The sequence below is a fragment of the Anser brachyrhynchus genome (assembly GCF_964034855.1).
Source record: "Anser brachyrhynchus genome assembly, chromosome: 1".
In the NCBI taxonomy this organism is placed as follows: Eukaryota; Metazoa; Chordata; class Aves; order Anseriformes; family Anatidae; genus Anser; species Anser brachyrhynchus.
Genome location: NC_137694.1, coordinates 194,509,762 through 194,530,724, shown reverse-complemented (window position 1 = coordinate 194,530,724; position 20,963 = coordinate 194,509,762). Strand labels below are relative to the sequence as shown.

The 20,963-nt window shown below is 39.7% G+C and overlaps 1 protein-coding gene across 1 annotated transcript in view; it reads left to right on the top strand.

Moving 5' to 3' along the window:
* The window catches only part of DDX10 (DEAD-box helicase 10), a 191,062-nt gene that overhangs the window by 111,801 nt on the left and 58,298 nt on the right, over window positions 1–20,963 (top strand). The window lies entirely within an intron of this gene.

Here is a 20,963-nt window from a genome sequence, read left to right as displayed (position 1 = left end):
TGAAAAGTGTCATATTTCTTGTAGCCTGTCTTACTGCGTGAATGTTTTTCGCACTACGACTAATTTTTATCCTTTAGGAAGAGAAAAAAAAAAGGTAGTGTAGCAAAAAGAAAAATATATTTTAAAAAAAGGCTTTTGATTGAGGGACTGTGAAATGTGTCTAGTTTGAAGTGCTGCCTTCCTGCCTTCAGGCACTGCATGCACGTTCAGATTTTTTTTTTTGCCTTAATAATTGGAGGCGAAAGTGTTCCTTATAGTAAATTCTTTGTATGTGACGTAGCATTCAATTTCCTGATTGTCATTTAATTTTTGAAATGGTCTTAAAAATTTTTTTAATCGTAATTTTTTGCTTTCGCATATTTAAAGGAGATGAAATTGAAAGGACGGACAGAAGGGACAGGAAATGGGATTTCAGGGTTCCCTTTGGTAGGGTCTCATTTGTTTCCCCACTGTCTCACTAACCTTGTGGTTGAAGATGATCTTCCACCCTCACTTTAGAATGCATTCAAGTTTGAGATGCTAATTCATTTTCAATAGAAATTGATGGACCTTTTATAAGGTAAAGTAACATGGATTGAATGCGTTTTTGTTACTATATGTTATTACTAAGACATGCTTTATGTCTGGGACAGCTGACAGCGAGCTGTTGCTGCTTAGGAAATAGTTTTAGTAGAAATAGTTGGGAGAATATGTCAAATCCTTACGTTTTGTTTGACGTGAGCAGAAGCAAATGCTATCTTTTTCCTCTTAGGTCATTTTAAGCTGTCTCATGATAGAAGAGCCACTCTTCCAGTGACTCATGAGGAAGCTGCATTTTTATTACAGAGGGCAGATATTCCATTTTTTCTGAACAGAAAATGTGTAATTAGTTAATTCACACTATAGGGGGAAGGTCTTTGGCATAAATTAGAGATTGTAGATAAATGAGTATTACAGATAACTGTATTTTAGGGTATCCAGTTCAGTTTCAGCCATTGGTTTGTAACTGATATTATTTTGGAACTTACCCCACTGCCAGTGGGGCAAGTTGTCAGGCCTGAATTACCAAAACATGCTAGGGAGCAGACGGGGTTTGTGGAGGGTGTTTTAAGACTGGGCCAAGGGAAACATCAGTTTTTAAAATTTGAACTGCCTGATAATAAAAAGGAATTATGTGGCTACTTTCACATCGACTACCGAGTGGTATTTAAAAATGCCCACCTCATAAGGTTTCCCTTCACAAAAGGTAACAGAATTGGTGAACAGCAGAGACTTGGCTGAGTCTGAACCTCTGACTGTGATCTCAGCGATGTTAAGGAAGAAGACTTGTTGACTACATGTACCGTGACTGCGCTGGACAGGCCTGATCAGGAGCCTGATCATTGTCTGAATGTGCTATTAGAAGTTTGGTTGTGTGTGTTGAGCCTGATGGACTAGCTGTGCGTGTTATTTTGTAGCCTCGCTTGGAGGGAGAGGAGGAAATGTAATTTCAGATTCAGGTGTGTTACTAAAAAGGACATGAAAGCAACAAACTTTATCTTTTTTTCTTTACTTTGGGAAGGTAGGGTTGTCTTAGTGCCCCTTCATGTGTCATTGAGAGAAGAGCTTCTGTGCTATAACCTAGAGGAAACAATGAGCAGCAGATTTATTTTCTTGTGTGAATTTATACATTGAGGCATCTGCGTACGTTTTTGGTCTCAAGCCTGGTGGTAAGTATGGTCCTTAGGGAGCGCATCATTAGCAGTTAAATTTGGATTTATTTGAATTTCATGTTACTGAAGTTGCGTATGCAGCCCTGTCTGCATAATGAGAAATACAGAAACAGCACAATCTAGTAGGTTAAAAACTGTACCAAAAGACAGGAATTTTGGCGTGTTGTTGTGGTACTAGCTGGTGGTAAGCCTTTCAGCAAGTCACTTACCTCTGCCTACATCTTCTTGCCTGCAAGGCACAGTTAATGGTAGTTGCACCCTCCTGAGGCACAGTGCGAGCTGGTGAGTGCTCCTAGAGAACTAAATGCAGAAGCACTTGTTACTGACAAATAATGCAGGAGCAAAGTAGGTGGTGAGAAGATATTAACTGAAGAGTGCTGAATCAAAATGGCATGTATCTTTAAGCCTTGACTTGGATGGGATTATGTTGGGACACATGGTTAATACATCCTCAGGTTGCTTTTTAATGGGTTTAGTCTATTAACTATTGAATTTAGGTTAGAGAGCTCCCATGGCAATCTGCGATGCAGAGGAATACAGAAGGTATAATCAGTGCTCTGCAAAAGCTCATTTTTAAGTCTGAAATTCCTACTGTTCGGTAGTGTAAAAATGTGACAACATTTGTCCTTTGTAATAAGAACACAGCAAAGTGTCTTGGGACTTAGGTGTGTGCAGTAGAAGCAAGTGGAAATATTTAGGCATACCATGTGTGACTTCAGCCCATGCCTGTTTCATAACTTTGACTATTGAAAGTCAACAACTTTATTTAAATATATCAAGTAAGTTACCAGGGTGAAGATACTTTTAAAAATTGCTGTTAGTTTGTATCTATTACACAGCTGTAGTTGACAAGAGAAAAAACAGGGTGTTTTAAAATAGAATATTCTAAATATTAAAATTCTGACTAAAAAGATCTGTTTCTGTATCGTGGTGTCATGACCCGTGTTGACTACGTGTGAAAAACTTGAGTGTGCATCTTGAGTCTCCATTTCAGATATAATATTAGGACATGATGTGTTAGAAGACACCTTGGTGGAATAATAACTTTGTTTCTAGAAATTTTATTTATGAAACTTGAAGATGTAGCATACACATGTGCATGCATAAGTATTGCTGCTGAAAAGAAGCCCTCAGTGCTAGGTCTTTATTTTATAAGCAATAGGTTCGGTTACGTTATACCCAACCTACTGGATGCAGTCTCAAGACTGTATCTTGTTCATGCTAATCTAGTACAATAAACAGTGCATTTGTTTCTCTGTGCTATCTAACATTTATCAAAAAAATGACTAAAAAGCAAAATTTAAATCTGCTATATTCTTCATTTATTGGCATATTGAAGATACTAGGTCTGAAAATGAGAAGTGCAAGTGCCCAGTGATGCCAATTAGGTAACATAAAAAAACGATCACAAGAGCAATGTGGCAATGCTGATCGACGGAATTACAATTTAGGAGAGATTTCACATATTGTACTTAGCAATGCTCAGTGTTTTTCTTGTGGTTGAGAGGCAGAACTATTAAAAATAAATAAATAAAAGCTCTCCAAACAGAGTAGAAATTAATTCTCCAACAATGATATAGCAGGTTGTGGAATGGGTAAAAAATTTACTGGAATAAGATGTCATAGCGAGCCCACTGCTGGGGGATTACTCTGAATTATACATGTGACAGCTTGCTAAATATAACTTGGAAAGAACATTTGGAGAACGTAGCTGATGGCTTGCTAATAAGTCTGTGGAACAACAGAAAAGTCAATTTAGAAAAGCGATGAGAAAACTGAGTAACTCTGGTTCTCCCCTTCCACCTTTCCACTGTTAACTGAAAGACATGTTTCATTTTGCTCACGGCATATATTAAAGCTGGAATATGTAACAGAATCAAAGCTCTTTAAAAAATACATACAATAAAGTAATTTAGGCTCAGGTGTTTCTATGCTTTTTGCTTTCTAGTGGATTTCTTCCATTTCTTATGCTGTGTTCTTCCTACAGCCTCCACTTCGCTTAAGATTTTACTGTTTTTTCATAGAGAAAATACAGCTGTCAGTCACACGCTTTCATCCCTTCCTGCACATTCTCTCACTGGCATTCAGCAGTCCCTTGTATACAAAGTCTTAAATCCATCACTTGTGACTGTCATTCCTTCTCTTAAACTCCTCTGTATGCCGCTGCACTGTCAGCCAAAATATATCACAATATAGCACGAACTCTGTCATTTGACCTTTACTTTTTGCAGTAACAATCATTATTTCTTTCCTGTCTTTGTTTTCATTTCTATCCTGCAAGCAGACTGCTAAAGAACTTTTTATTGTCCAGCTGGCATCTTTTCTAGCATGAAGTATGGCAACTCTGTTTCTTGGTCTTCTGCCGTGGTTACCGACTTTTTTCCTTTCTGCTTTTGCTTCAGATCTGTTGAATATCTTCACTTAACTTCATCAATTTAACTTCTGTTCTTTCACTTAGCAAATCTCACATGTCTGTGTCTTGATTCATATTTCCTCCTCTTTATTCCTTTCCTCCCTGCTACATGTGATGCTGGTGGTGTAGTTCCTTGTTTTGTATGTTTGGCAGTTTTCATTTCTTCCTTTGAAACAATTTCTGAAACATGTTAAATTTAAAATATCATTCAGATGGGTGAGAATACCACCAGAAAGCAAATACATTTTGGTTTTGTATAAACCACATGCAGCAGTCTGCTCCATGGCCAGGTGCCTCAGTAATCAAAAAATCCTCTGAAATGACGCGTGTGCTAGTCCCTGAGGTCTCTTCATTGGCTTTAAAAGGGTGAATAACAAACAATTTATGGAATGCTGTGCAAGTATTGGTTGTTTCAACAAGTTTTTTTATGTCCTACATGTGGGTTCATATTTTGATTTAGATTATCAGTGAGTAGATTTATAAAAACACTGCTTTTTATTTAAAAAACAAAAAGCCTGTCATTTTATAGGCCATCTCCCATTGAAAATCCCTCTCCTTATCATTTCTTCAGTATGATCTTGACAATGAAAGATCTTGGGGGGGGAATTAGAGCTTCTTAAAATCAAAACTTCCACTAGATACTTTTTTTTTTTTCTTAAGGTGAATATGACCTGTCAGCTTAATAGGAACTTTTTTCACAGAATCATTTCTGATGATTAGCAGTATTCATCCACAGGCCAGAAGGTATCCACAGGCCATTGCTTTTAAAGCTATTTGTGAATGTCTTCCAAATGAGTACAGTTTTCAGTGTGATCAGAAATATGTTTTGGTGCATTCATGAGATGCTTGGATTAGATGAGATGTGTGTTGCAGTGCCTTAAGGCATGTGGAAACTTGCAAAGCATCTATGCTATAATTAGGTTTCCTTCATGAGTCTCACATTCTGTTATCCTCTCCTTCCTTTGCAAATGGGGAGAAATTGAAAATGTGATGGATAAAAATAAATACAAATCTGAAGTATAATTGTAACGTAATTAATGCTTATTGAAATTTTGGAAGCAAAGTAAATCTTAGCAGTTGACCACATGGGAAAGGGCAGTAACACTGATCAAGACGCTGTGAAAAGAATTCTGCATTAATGGGTATTTAATGACATCGCAGCGAGAGGTATGAATTTGAGCTCTTTTGAAATGTGTAAAACGTTATAAACAACAACAAAGGGAGAAGGGAATAAAGTATTCAGAACATGTTTTAACACTCCATTTTTCAAGTTTTCAGCTGAAAATGCACTGTTGTTAGGAAGAAAATAGTGGCAGAGAGGGATTCATCTTGCTTTTTAATAACCTCTCTTTCTGCCAACCCAAGCTCAGCAAAATAGGTGCTGAAGGAAAAATGAACAGGAGCCTTATTTTTTACCTCATTTTCCAGCAAGTAAATGCTGTGAACTTAGCATGATCAACATGAGAAGATGGCTAAAAGTAATGTTTTCCCTGATTTGGGTGGCATTAGTAGCAAATAAGCTCAGGCCGTCTTCAGGGGCCTGATATTGCAAGGTACAAGGCATACCTTATGGAAAGACTTTTATATAATAAAAATCTTGGAGCTTCAGGAAGACTGTGCTTATCCCAGTGAATTTATTCAATAACTTTCTGTTTAAAATTCATTCTTGAAAATGGAAGGTTGCAGACTGGTAAGGAAATTGAAATCCCGTGGACTCCCAACATCTAAGAGGTTTCTTTTGTGGGCCCTCTTAGATGAAGGCTGCTGTGCTTTCAGGTTATGGATCTGGCTGGGCATGTGCACAAAGACGTGCACAAAGACACCAGTCAAGGCTGGGCATCTACTCCAAAGACATACATGTACAATGTGTGCATGCATGGTTGGCCACAGAGACAAGAGAGGCAGAAAATAAACATGCAGGCAGCACACAGTTTTATTCCTTCTTCCGGTCTGATCAGGGTTGATGTGTGCTAGCAGACCATGCAAACACCCTCACTCCATTGATTCACAAGCACATTAGTGTTCATTGATCCCTTAAATAACAGCGTGGGCTGTAATTATGTTGAATATCCTTACCCACAAAGCAGGGCCCTTACATAGTGAGTGGCTTTCACACCTTGGGTCTTTGAGATGTTGGTCTTTCCATACAGTCTCACAATGCCTTTTAAATACTCCATAATAAGTTTGCTTTTTGCCATGAGACCAGTAAAAAAGATAATCTTGCTTCTCTTGTTCTGATTAGTTATGAAGATCTGTGTGAACCTCTTCAAGGTTGCGCTTGTGTGGTTTCTCTAGTGGTCTGTCTATTATTATTCACTGCTTGTTTAAGTGCATTTGGTGTGAAATTTATTACTACTTTTGTTTGTTGTGCTTGTCTCTCTGTTAACTAGGTATTCTTACAAACCACATCATTAAATTCCAGGTATCCCTAGAGAGACCATCCAGGTAGATGGAGCATGGATGTCAGAAGGAATGTTTTCTCATTTTTACATCAGTATAGAGACCTCTTGTGAGACCACACCTGGAGTACTGTGTTCAGCTTTGGGACCCCAGCATTATAGGGACTTGGCCTTGTTGGAGCGGGTACAGAGGAGGACCATGAGGATGATCAGAGGGATGGAGCACCTCTCCTATCAAGAAAGGCTGAGACAGTTGGCATTATTTAGCTTGGAGAAAGGAAGGCTATGGGGGACCTCAGTGATTTTTCAGTATAGAAAAGGGGCTTATGAGAAAGATGTAGAGTTTTTACCAGAGCCTGTAGGGAAAGGACATGGAACAGTGGTCTTAAACTAGAAGGGTAAAGTTTTAAATTGGATATAAGGAAGGCGTTTTTCACAATGCGGGTGGTGAGGCCCTGGCACAGGCTGCCCAGAGAAGCTGTGGATGCCCCATCCTTGGAAGGGCAGAAGGCCAGGCTGGATGGGGCTTTGAGCAACCTGGTCTGGTGGGAGGTGTCCCTGCCCATGGCAGGGGGTTGAAACTGGGTGGTCTTTAAGGTCCCTTCCACCCCAAGCCATTCTGTGACTTTATGGTTGTATATATATATATATATATATATATATATGAAGGAAGGAGAGTAGGAGAGAAACAAACTTTATTAATTTTGTATTAATTCACATACCATTCTTCAGAATCTGGAATTGATGCTTCCTCCAAGGAAGAAAAATTGGAGTCATAAGAAGAGGCTTGATATAACAGCCATGGTACTCAGTTTAGAGCTGATGCATAAAAAACATGAAGATGTTTGGATGCGTTTAGGGGCAGAAAAAATAGTATAGTTATACAGTATATTGAGCATACTCAGAGAGAGTACTTGGATATCTATGGTCACCTAACCATGACTGAAAATCTGTGTGAATGGAATTGACACAATGAAAGGGGCACCTTGTGTGTGATCTTATTGCTGACAATTTTTTTGACTTGAAAACGAGACGTAAGTTTACTTATGGAGGAAGATTTCTTTTTCTTTATAACCTAAATTAGCTGAAGGTTAGCATTAAACAGCGAATTTAATTTTAAAAGCAGTAATGATGGTGATTTTAACCAGCAGGAGAAGAATGATCAGATCAAATCAGTTAAAATGTCAGCTGGTATTTATAGTGGTTATTTTTCCGTTACATACCTCACACCATACTGCACTCTTTGGGTTTATTTCCAATTAAAGCTGTAGCCTTTGTCTCCTGACTGCAGCCCCAGCCATGGCCCAGGTGAAAGAGTTTTTTGGGGGGAGCTCCTCGAACTTGCCCCTTCCTTTGGGCCCCTCCATCTGGAGCTCTGGGCCTTGTCTCTCCAGACCCTAACCTGTTTTTGCAAACGATTTCCATCGATGACAGAAAATTTATGATTAAACATGTTTGGTTTATAATTTTATAAATTAATACTGAAAATGCCCTGGTCAGGCCTCACCTGGAGTACTGTGTCCAGTTCTGGGCTCCCGGGTACAAAAAAGACAGGGATCTCCTGGAAAGAGTCCAGTGGAGGGCCACAAAGATGATACGGGGCCTGGAGCATCTTCCCTGTGAGGAAAGGCTGCGAGACCTGGGTCTGTTCAGCCTGGAGAAGAGAAGACTGAGAGGGGGTCTCATCAATGTGTATAAATACCCGAGGTGTGGGAGACAGAGGGATTTGGCCAGCCTCTTTTCAGTGGTTTGTGGGGACAGGACAAGGGGCAATGGCCACAAAATGGAGCACAGGAAGTTCCGCACCAACATGCAAAAGAACTTCTTCACGGTGAGGGTGACGGAGCACTGGGACAGGCTGCCCAGGGAGGTTGTGGGGTCTCCTTCTCTGGAGATATTCAAGGCCCATCTGGATGCCTACCTGGGCAGCCTGCTCTAAGGAACCTGCTTTGGCAGGGGGGTTGGACCCGATGATCTTTCGAGGTTCCTTCCAACCCCTTCGATTCTGTGATTCTGTGAAAATACTTGTAATAGATCACTGAGTACTGTGAATAACAGTTCAAGAAGCAGAACAGACCCTCCAGGGATTTTCTTTTTCTCGTTTTTACTCATGATAAACAAAAGAAATTATGTCCAGTTGATAAAGAAATAAATAGATGTTAGGCAACACAAACCATTTGGTGTGCTGGAAGATAAAGCAACCCTTGAAAAATAGTATTTGTAGCTGGAAAATGATCAATACATTAGTTCTGAGGAAAGATTGCATCGTATTTCAAAGGAAATAATCTGAAGGGGGAAAAATGTACTCTTTATTAAGTTAAGCACTTGAACTAGTCCTTCACTGTGAGGTGAAATTTTTCAGATTTCGGTGTGTTTGTTCAGTTGGCTTAGTGTGGTGCTGTGTGGGGATGGTACTGTTCTGCCATGTAAGGAGTGCGCCAGTGTGGGAGCAGGACATAAAGGAAAGGAAGTAGCAGCTGAGAGGAGTGTTTAGCTCAGCTGCAAAGAGGAGAAGTATTAGAGATGGAGAGATGTGTAAAATAAATCAAGAGAGTATTACTTCATTAGAAAGCCTGTCTGAGCACTTTCATAGCTATTGTATGCAGGCAATGCTGCTGTTATAGCCCAAGTGCAGAGCTATTAAGATAAGGGTTACGGGCACTGACAGGTGGGTTGACAGACATCCTTTTTCAGTCAGCACCAGAATCCGTTTGGCCTTGCTGGCGGAGGCAGCAGCTTGCTCATTGCTTGCTTTTTTTTTCTTCTTCACTTCAAAAGCTGGATGGGCTGCACTTAAAACTTGAAGTGCCCTTCAATGTTTTCTAAGAGTTTTCCAGCAAAATCAGAGTTCTTGGCCTCATCTTACTGATGTGGAAAAGAAGGAAATGAAGTAACAGAGTAGGTGGTTTGAGTACACCCTGATCAGATGAACGCCAATACCACTTGTAAGCAGGAATTTGCAAGTGGAAGGTGGGGGGAGGCTGAAGAAGTGCAAGCTTACATTAACTTCAGCTGAGGTGGGGTTGCAGCCATCATGTTGTCAGGGAAGGATGTAATGGCATGACTGCACAGAATGCCAGCCTCTGCCTTTCTTGGGTCTTCGAGACAAGCTAGCAGCTTCTGATGGGGCTGCACCCTTTGTTTGCTCAGCGCTCGGGTACTGCTGATGCCTTTATCTGTATGAGCAGGCACAGGGAGCTCTGGGCTATCTGCCGCCTTTCAGGATGGTGTATGAGTTAAGGCAGCTCAGAGTCTGTGACCCATCTAAGTTATGAATTTTCAGTCTTAAAAGGTATAATTCCTGTAAAACAGAAAGTAGTGGAAGAATTAGACAATATGCATCTTGATCATACTTTCCTCTATTCTCTTTAAAATCCTGGCATTTTTTGCAGTGCAACTCCCATTCAATTTGTCCTTAAGTTTTCTGTTTATTTTTAAATGTTAATTATGAACATCATTAACTAGCTGAATCCCTGATATAATTATTTTGAAAGCGTATTTTAAGTTGAATTAGGGTTACCTTTACCTCTACACATTATTGTTTGTATATGAATATGCATAGGTTTTGATGGAAGTGTCCATGTATTCATTTGAAAGAATCCCATTCATTTTTGGAGGTTCAGAATCTGGCTCTGATGGCAATGTGCACCAAAAAAAAAAAAAAAAATGTAACTGGACTGCCTCTGTATTTTAATTACCACAATTTAACATCTTTCTTATTTGTTAATTTTGCAAAGCTATTTGTTAGAAACAAACTGTATGTATATATTTGTATACATGTGTTAAGTATACATATGTTCAAAACAGATGGCCTATTGAAATTACTTAGCAACTTGTTAAAAAAAAATCTGCCCCAGAAACATGTTCGATGTGTTCAGATGTTAGATGAGAAAGGAATCATTTTCATTTTTTTCAACTGTTTTCCTGTTTTGATTTTGTTCTAACTATGCCCTGTAAGGGTCAATTTCTTCCAGTTTGTTTTTTCTTCTCTTAATTGAGGATGCCTTTTTCAATTACCTTTAAGACCTTTTCCACTGCTTGCTTAATGTTTAAGATTGTTGTTTTGTCATTGGGCCATCTTTCATATGCTTTTGATGATGCGCTTTCACACTTTCCCTATTTTGTTTTAAACAGGTCATACTAAACCTGTGTGTTTCATTCTCCCTACCTATTAAATAAACATCAGCCCCACGGATGGGGTTTACATTGTTATCTTCATATAGTTTTTTGCTTAAAGGGATTGTTTAATAGATGTCTACAACCATATGTTAACAGACTAAAAGAAAAATCAATCACCGAAGTCACAAAAACTTTTTTTTTCTTTGAAGACATTAACATTTGTTTATTCAGTAGTGACCATTTTTTAACCTAATTTCTGTTTTTTCCCTTGGTTGAAAATAATATTCAGTGTCTACTCAATTTGATCTTTCCTTTGGGAACATTCTTTTAATTTGGTAGTTGGACCACTGCTTGCACGTAGATGATTTGCTAATCTTTATTAGAAAACAGACATTAAAATACACACTTAAAGACAGAAAATATACAAAATACAAAAGCTAAATAAAATGTAGCGATGGCTAAAAAAAGTGACTACTGAAATGGAATTTTCTTACTCTGTGTATTCAGCCCTCTCCTGTTTACTTTTAAGTTATTAAAAATAATAAATAGCTCTCACTAATTTCTAGTTTTTATTCTGTCTACCTGTGCAGAACAAAACCACTGTGGAGGAGGGCATCATTTGTTTCTATGTTGGCTCATGTGCATGCTGACTGTGTAGCTAGAAGATTAATCTTGCTTTATGGGCTGGTGGCGTGTTTAGTAGAGCAGGATTTTCAGATCCCAAGTTGCTTGCAAGCTGAGCAGTTGAAAAAAAAAACTCTTGTGTGTGTAAGCAGCACAGACCTGGTGTGAAATCTGAGAGAAGACAAATGTGGGATACCACAGTGCTATTTATTAAGTCACTTTTCAGAGCACATCTGTGCTTTAAAATCTGGGTGGAAACCAGCTTTTGAATATGATGATGCCAGTATATAAGAGATGCTGTGAATTTTTGAACAGCTGTGTGTGTATTTTCTGTAGCACAGCTGACTCTGGAGTCTCTATGTCCTACAAAAATATAGTAGATATGGAGAAATGATATCTGGTACTGGTATCAACTAGCAAGGCCTTATTGGCAAATGACAACCAGAATTTTTCAGGCAACAGAGTGACTTGTTCCAAACCCTGACCAGTTGTGAGAACTGTACACCATGGCCTCAGCTGTTAAATGTGATAGATTGGTAGCTCCAAAATATGGCACCAGTAGGTAAAGGATCGATTATTAAAAATGCAGCGTTAAAAGTTTTGATCAAACCCTGCAGGAGTTCTTTAGCATTTAAAAACAAACCAAAGAAACCAAAAACAAAAACAACAGTTTCAGACTCAGATGAACATGAAATTTTTATAGGAAATACGTTTGCCCTAGGCTATTTTAATGCTCTCAGGGCTAAATATGGAATGATGCATTACTTGTATCGAGTGAGACTATTTCATGCCTATGGGTAAGCAAATAGAAGAGGTCAGTGAAATTTAAGGCTGGTAAAACTGCTGTGCATCACCAAAACCAGGAATTTATTTCAAGTAAATCTGAGTTATTAGCTATGTAGAAATTCCTTAAGAAAAAGAAGAGAGACATTTATTGTAAAACAGAACAAAAAGCAAAAAACACTCAGAAGCTATTCAGAAATTGAAAAGCTGAAAGAAAAAAACACTAATATGATAGAATTATAGAGAGGTTTGGGTTGGAAGGGACCTTAAAGACTGTCTAATTCCAACCCCCCTGCCATGGGCAGGGACACCTCCCACCAGACCAGGTTGCCCAAAGCCCCATCCAGCCTGGTCCTGAGCACCTCCAGGAATGGGACATCCGCAGCTTCTCTGGGCAACCTGTGCCAGGGCCTCACCACCATCTAAATAAAGAATTTCTTCTAATCTAAACCTACTCTCTATTAGTTTAAAGCTGTTACCGCTTGTGCTATCACTCCACCCCCTCACAAAGAGTCCCTCCCCAGCTTTCCTGTAGGCCCCCTTCAGGTACTGGCAGGCCGCTGTAAGGTCTTCCTGGAGCCTTCTCTTCTCCAGGCTGAACAAACGCAACTCCCTCGGCCTGTCTTCACGGGAGAGCTGCTCCAGCCCTCTGATCATCTTTGTGGCCTTCCTCTGGACTTGTTCTAATACTTCCATGTCCTTCTTGTGCTGGGGGCCCCAGAGCTGATGCAGGGCTCCAGGTGGGGTCTCACAAGAGCAGAGCAGGGGGGACAATCCCCTCCCTTGTCCTGCTGACCTCACTGCTTTTGAGGCAGCCCAGGGTACAGGTGGCTTTCTGGGCTGAAAGCACACATTGCCAGCTCACGTCAAGCTTCTCGTCCACCAGCACCTCAGGTCCTTCTCATGGATGCTCTCAATCCATTCTCTGCCGAGCCTGTATTTGTGCTTGAGTTTGCCCCATCCCAGGTGCAGGACCTTGCACTTAGCCTTGTTGAACTATGTCAAATAAATCTATTAATAACACGTGACAATAAACTGTGTATTTTTTTTAATGTTGCCGTTAAACCTCTGGACAAAATAAAATGAACTCTCAACTGTAGAAAGAAGAGAGTCAAAGAAAAAGGGGCTTTCTGGGAGAAAAAAAAAAAGAACTTTCAGCTTTCAAAAGTGCAGTTCTTTGTTTTTATATCTAAAAACTACGGCTGATCCATATAAACAGAGTTTATATGTATTTTTCACATATTCCTAACCTCACCAAATAGAGAGGGCTGTTATTATTCGTTCCTTTTTTGCCTCAACTTAAGAACACAGAATGGGAATGTTAGAGTTTTGTCTTCTAATAAATGTGCTAGTGTCTTGAGGGAGAAGTAAAAAGGGTATGAATTTTTGTTTTAAAATCCAACTGTGAAAGAAGAAAAATTGAAAAGTCAGTTGCAGAGCTAAGATTCTAACTTTTCCATATATTAGAAACAGAAGCAGTTTTATATCCATGGTTTTGGCTCCTTGTTAGGCAGAGCAGTTGCCAGTTCTAATGCAGAAAAGGTAGAAGGGTGCAGTAGCTGTAACTGCTTTTTGTGTAGTTGAAAGCCAAATGATATAGTCAAACTATATGATGATTACAGATTTTCATTCCTGTAATCACTGAGATTATTAACCGTCCTCATTAACTTGATGTGTAACTGGGGGAAAAGAATGGTACTTCGCAGGAAAATTTTAAAAGCTGATCAAGAAGGCCTCTGAGCTGTGTAATACCATTAATGTTGGTTTAAAAAAGGTCTTGAAACAGCAGGAGAGTTCTGGAAGGATTTGAGAACTACCATGATAATACTTTTAAGGATAATAAGTTGGTAACTTACCCTGCTGGTAATCTACAGCAGAATAATAAAATGACTGACTTAAGTTTGCCTTAACGAAGAACTGAATGAAGGGAGTATCAATAACTAGTATGGTTTTGTGGAAAGTAAGTGTAGTAAAATGTGCATGTATGTGTAATTTTATCAGAACAGAATCTGGTTTGGTAAATAAATCTATGGAATATACTGAATTTTCTGCAAGCTTTTCACTTAAATGTTTTGATTAATAAGTTAGATTTAACAAAATTAACGTTGTGCAAATTAAAGGGACTAAAACTTCAGCAACTGCAACATCCCAAACCAGTGGCTCCTGATTAAGTAGATGTTTCTAGTGGGACTATGGGATTTGTTCTTCACGGTGTGTTATTTCAAGATTATTTTGCGGTGAAATGGAAGAAGACTTTCTTGCTAAGCTGTGCTTGAACAAAGAAAGTTGTGTTTTAAGACAGGCATGAATACAGATTTCTAGGAATAAGAAATTTGGAACATATTTTTAGGACTGAGCTCTTCTCTTAGAGATGGAGACATTGAGAGAGATTTGGGTGCATGTTCTAGCTGATCAGGTTGATGTGAACTATTGCAGTGGGATTCTTCTGGCGTGATCCCCAGCCAACCCTGAACTTGTGCAGTATTAGCTGCTCCATCTGGATGCGTGCAAGTCTGTGTGGCCTGATGGGATTCAACCCAGGGATAATACTTGAGAGCTGGCTGATGTCATCACAAGACCTCTCTCAATTATTTTTCAATGGTCTTGGGAGCCTGGGGAGGTCCCGGTTGACTTGAAGCTGGCAAATGCTGATCCAGTTTTTAAGAAAGGCAAGAAGGAAGACTCTGGCTATTACAGGCCTGCCAGTGTCACATCAGGGCCTGTTAAAAGAAGATGGAGAAGATTATTCTGGTAGTTACTGAAAAGCACTTGAAAGATAAATGCAGCCATTGGTAGTAACCAACAGGAGTTCATGAGGGGAAAGTCCTGAACTTAATTGCCTAGTTGACCAGGGGAAGTCAGTTGATGTAATCTTTTCAGAATTCAGTAAAGCTTTCGATACTGTTTCTTACAGAATCCTTCTGGACAAAATGTCTAGCATGCAGCTAGATAAATATTTAATATAATCATAGGCTGGTTGTTAGGAAAAAGTCCTTTACCAGGAGGGTGGTTGGGCACTGGAACAGGCTCCCAAGGGAAGCAGGCATGGCACCGCGACTGCTGGAGTACAGGAAGCGTTTGGACAACACTGTCTGACATAGGGTCAGATTTTTGGGTGGTCTTGTGTGGAGCCTGGAGTTGGACTTGATGGTCCTTGTGGGTCCCTTCCAACTCAGGATATTCTGTGATGCTATGAAAGGGGGTGATAGAATTACTGAGCACAGAAACAAGTGACAAGTATGGTTGGGCAGATAGTGAGATCTCAGATATGTTTGTTTCTGGGATATTCAGAAAAGTAGACCTAAATGCTGAGAGACATGTAGACCTGATTTTCTCTATCTTGCAAAAGAAAGTTAGGAGGTTGCATGACTGGGATGTATCTATGTAAGTACCTGAACTTTGATTACATGGGGTCCTTCAGAGTAGTTGATAGAGGAAGAAAAGTTCCAGGGGCTAAAAATAAAGATACGTAGATCAGATTAGAAACAGCAGCTAGTTTTGAGTGACTGTGGTGTACTGTCCATCAGTGAAAGGTTTTTAAAATCTAGATAAAGTTCTTTCTAAACCAGGATATGTATTGTAATAGAAGTTAATTCAGTCCTATGTTGTGCTAGTCAGGCATATTGATCCCATCTCCTCACCTGTTTCCATAAGTCCATGAACCTGTGGTCCTTGATCTGTCCCAACTGCTCTGCAAATGATGTCCTGATAATCTGTATTTAGCAGCTGTTCAAAACCCATCATGTTGCTGACATCAGATAATAAAAGAATGTTCTGGCCCTTATCTTTTAATGTGAGATTGCTTGTTTTTCGTCTAAAGGGGCCAAATTAAGTTGCAGCAAATTATTTCACTGAGTTTTGGTTAAACTTCTTTATCGTGCTTAATGTTGATAGCCCCAAAAGCACATAGCTAGCTCTAAACTGTAAAGAAGATGCTATATAGGTGCAAAAGAGAGCTACAATTCAATATAAATGTAAAATAAAATATGCATACTTGACTTCACCATTGTAGACCAGACTATGTAATCAAACTGTGATGCTCTAAAACTTTATCTGACAACCTTGTGGTGCTATGATGTGAAGTTATGCCTTACAGATAGTCAGCCAGTAGCATGTATAATGAAGTATTCATATGTTGAAACAACCTTTTGTTTTCCTACGCTAGGATTTTTTTTTGTCTCTAAATTTTGTGCTATTTTTACAAGTTATGATTTATAGCTTGATAGGATAGTGATAAAATCTGGTATTCTTATTGTGGTCTGTGTTAAGTATTCCAAGAAAACCCAGACTTTGTGTAACTTTTTTTTTTCCCGTCTATGAAAACCACTGTTAGACACTGGGTAGGTACAGATAGCTACAGGCATATCCATAGATGAACAGAATCTGTTGACAGGAAATAAATCAATATCAGATTGTTTGGTTAAACTTTGCCTCATGTGATTACTTTTTTACAACTGTCTTACAGTATGCTGTCCATGTGTGTTCTGCATGTGCCCATATTTCTTCCTAGCAGTAGAAATGAGGAAGTGTGACATCATGTTAAAATACTCAAAATGAGTCTTTGAAAATCTATGTTCCTGGCTATGCTGAAGCATTTCCTTGTAACTTAAGGCAATACAGTTAATTTCTGGTTTTATGCAGTCGTATATAATCGGGTGTCTTTATTACATGGTGATATTACTTTGGCACAGTAAAATTTACAATTTGTCCATTAGGTAATAGAAAATAAAGTCCTGGCTGGGGAAAAGTGTTTTGGCACTTGTTCAGCACGTGGTTTTTCAGGATAGCGTGCTGTATGTACTGATGCATGTGCTTGAAGTTGCACATAAATCTAAGCAGTGCCACAGTAAGATTGTTTTCCTGCATTGTAGCCTACATTAAAGCATGATGTCTATTCCTGCATCAGCAAGCAAGTTTGCAGTGTAATGTGGTTGGAGCTGAGAGCCAGACTGCGCAGTGTGAGGTGGTGGTGAGGTTACACCCGACTACCTCTTACCTGATGCTTTGAATTGAATCGCTTTGAGGGAAGCGATTGTTCTCCTCAGCATTCCTGAGATCCTATCTGGAATACTGCACCCAGTTTTGGGACTCCCAGCATGGGAAGGCATTGACAAAGCAGAGAGTTCGGCAGAAGTCACTGAGGCGGTGGTCCTGTGAGGAGAAGCTGGGGGAGTCTGGTCAGCCTGGAGCAGGGGTGGCTTTGGCGCACCTCACAGCAGCCCCCAGTGCTTCCAGAGAGGTCATCAAGGAGAGAGCCGGGCTCTACAGAGCAGTGCAGAGCAAGAGGGCCATGGGCTTGAGCTGAAACAAGAGGTGCAGCTTGGGGCGAAGTAGAAACCTTTTCTGTGTGAGGACAGTCAGGCAGAGGCATGGGTTGCCTGGAGATGTTCTGCAGTCTCCATCCTTGGGATTTTGACCCAAAGTGATGAAGCCCTGAGCAGCATGGTCTGACCTCAGAGATGACGCTGGTGTGAGCAGGAGGCTGGACCAGGCTGGGCAGAGGCCTCCTGATGTGTCCCTCAGCCTGAATGATCCTGTGAATGCCCAGCCCTGGTTGGAGTGTGTAAGCTGTGCTCCTGGAGACTGCCTCGTAGCGTGAAGCAAAACGTAAGTGGGGCTGATGAGGGTGTTACTTTTTGAAACACACTCCTAATTCCAACCAAGTGCTAATGTAGATGCACTCTATATGAAATTTGGTTTTGTTTTTCATTGACAAGGAACCAAGTCTTACCAAAAAAAAAGGTCCTGGTAACACCTCTCTTTCCTGTTGTTGTTTTGTACTCCTGATTTCAGTCTCTGCACCTATGAGACCTTTTGTCTCTTTGGAGACTTACATATATTATGCTGTCCAGCATACTGCTCTGCTGTGGCATTATGTCAATCTTCTGCTTTCATAGCTGTCGTTCCAGTGCTCTGTTGTAAATCCCTTGAGCAGGAACTTCAACTGTTACTCTATTGGTTTAAGCCTGTGGCTGTAGTTAAGACACTGTCTTTTCATATACCATAGAAACTTTCTATCTAAAATTTTCTGTTCTATCCAATTTAAAAACAGCTTTATCCTGCTTTGTAATATCTGGTGAGTTATTTTCTAGCTCAGAAGTAAAGTTTGAAAAGGGATCACAGTTTTAGCAGAAAAATAAGAGAGCAATGGTGACCTGAAAGAGCAAAGAATGCCCAACTAAAGCATTTAGAAAAAGGGTGGGAGACAGTGGAAAACTTCAGTAAAAGCATTAGAAAAGCGTAAGTAAAAATGATCAAATGAATACAGATTTGACTTGGAAGAGAAGGAATAATATCTCCCTCTGGAATATGGTAACATCCTGTCTAATATCCTTTTACCTTTGCTGAAGTCTGCATTACTGGGCTTTCTGCTTGGAGCAAGTTAATTCATTGAGTGTTTCCAACTTTTTTCCCCTTCTCTCTTTTCTCTTTCATAAAGGTACCTGGCTCATACTTGAAAGAAAAAGCATTTACTGCTGTCTTTCATATTATTGGCATTCAGAAAGAAGCCAGGTCTTCATTCTTTGTGCCACTGTATATTTAAACACAGCAGTGTTCATCCCAATGAACTGGCTTTATCTCTTCTTTCCTTTGTCCATTTATTGTCAATCAGGGAGCTATTTCAGTCTGTTACCTGTTCTTGTTTTAATTAGGTTGGCAGGGACCTTTAAATATAAGTCACGTAAAGTTGGTGGTAAAGGTTGCAGTGTTTTAATGATGAACGTTTTGGCAATTTGAAAGGTGTTCTGCAATCAGTTTAATATAGCCGATACATATTGGCAAATAAATAAAATCAGTTTGATTTAAGATGCAGTAACACTCCCAGGAAATTATGATCATGGAAAAAAAAAAAAAAAAAAAAAAGAACAAACTGTTTTGAGGTGCTGGAAAATCGTTTTATGTTTTTTTTTTTTTTCTTTTTTTTCTTTTTTTTTTTTTTCCAGCATACGTCTGTGCTGCTAGGTGATTTGTCTGTCTTGGGGACTGAGGGTTAAGCGATGCAGCGGGCTTGTGCTCAGGATTTGTGGGTCTCGTTTGTTGCAGAGCACTCTGACTGTGTCCACAGCAGGTAGCATTTGGTCCCAGGGGCTTCTTTTGGCTCACATGCCCTTAAATATAATTGTTATTTTTCCTTGCTTTTTTTGTGTTTTAAAATACCTGAAATAATATGAGAGCTGTGTTAGATCTGACTCCAGTGATGTCTTTGGTTTGTTTTATGGCATGTGTTGAATGCCCTGGCGTGTAGGTCTGGAGGTGCTGAGGTGTTGGTGTGCAAAGCTGTCAGGAACAGCACTGGAGAACTGTGCAAAGCGAGAGACACAGACGTCATGCAGTTTTGTCCCTGCCTTCCTTTGGGGATGAACTCGATCTGTTCAGTTTTGATTTGGAGAGGAAAGGTTGATTTACTCAACATTTGAAAGAAAACCAACATTTCTGTAGTTTGGGTAGTTGGGAGGATAGAAACTGGCACATACCAGACAGAAGTCTCAGAAGAAGTTGAATTTAGACACCGTTTTTGAAAATCGTGGCAGCTGTGTTCTTCTTTTCCCATCTCTGCACATGAACCACACTGCTTTTCCAAGCAGCTTTGTGTGGTAGCTTCCAATACGCCTTGGTAAAACTGGGGCTAGTGCTGGAAAATTGAAATTGGCTTGGCAGTAGAGTTATGTGGCAGAGTAATGAGCCTTTGTCAGTCCTCAGCTGAAAAGACTGCAGCAAAAATATCTGCTAGAGACTCAACAGCACCAGCAGGAATGTCTGTTGGGAATTAATAGTGCAGCAATAAGGCATGGGAAAAGAGGATGAAGGCTGACCAAAAGAAATATGGGACAGAGGGACCTGAACGTTTTGCGTCGGTGTCCCTTACCCCACGGTCTCTGTGCAGTCATAGCTTCGATACTGTCATGCCCAGCTAGCACTGACATTGTCATCTGTGCTTTTCCTGACCAGATCACCTTACTCATTAATTTTATGGTGACTCTTCTTTCATTGTGATGATATGGCACCAGGACAGTTGGCGCTTTCTCGTTATTCCCCAAAGTGATCTGAAATGTGACCGCATGCCATGAAATGGTCTTGAGTGTCCTCCATGCTGAGGTGTTGTTCTGGGACTGATGGTAAAGGGATTTTATGTGGACTTGGTTCTAGATGTGCTGATGCTAGGGACAGCTTATGTTGCGTAAAGAAACAGAGAGCATTGCATTGCATCGGCTTTTTTATGCTGGCATTAAAAAGTTTGAATAACCAATGTCATTAGTATTGCTAAGACAAATGAAAAATAGGGAGTGGTGTGCTTTTCTCACTGATGGGTGCCCTAGTCTGAATTTCTGTCCTTACCTCATGAAACCAATAACTGAAAGGATGTTAAATTGCAAGGACCTGACGGAGTATAACATAATCTTTAAGATGGTTTAAAAATAAGCAAATCTCAGTAACAACAACAACAAACAACCAAGGCAATTAATAACAATTACATTAAAGATCTTGGCTACTTTTGGATGTTCAAAAATCTGGCTGGCAGCTCTGAATGAATTTTATCACTGCTTTTCACTCATTTTCACATAGCAGAATCCCTTTGGTGGAGGCAGCTTGATGTTCTTAGGGCTTCTGAATCGATATGCGATTACTAATAAAAACTCTGCAGTAGCATTTACTTCATAATGGAGATATGAAAGCTAGGGAGAATATGGTTTAGCTTTCATTCTCCAGTGGCTTTAGCAGTTTAGAAGTTAGGGAAATGATCATTTTTGCTTGTTAAATAGATTGGGTTTCATATTAAAACAGGGACGAATAAGGAAACTGATTTCTTGGTGTGATTTTTAACTAACCTGTTACAGACAGGTTCTAACTTTCTGTCAAAGTACTAATTAACTGTCAAAATGCCTAGTTGCATCATTTTTTTTAAGAGTAACAAGTCTCAGTGAAGATGAAATG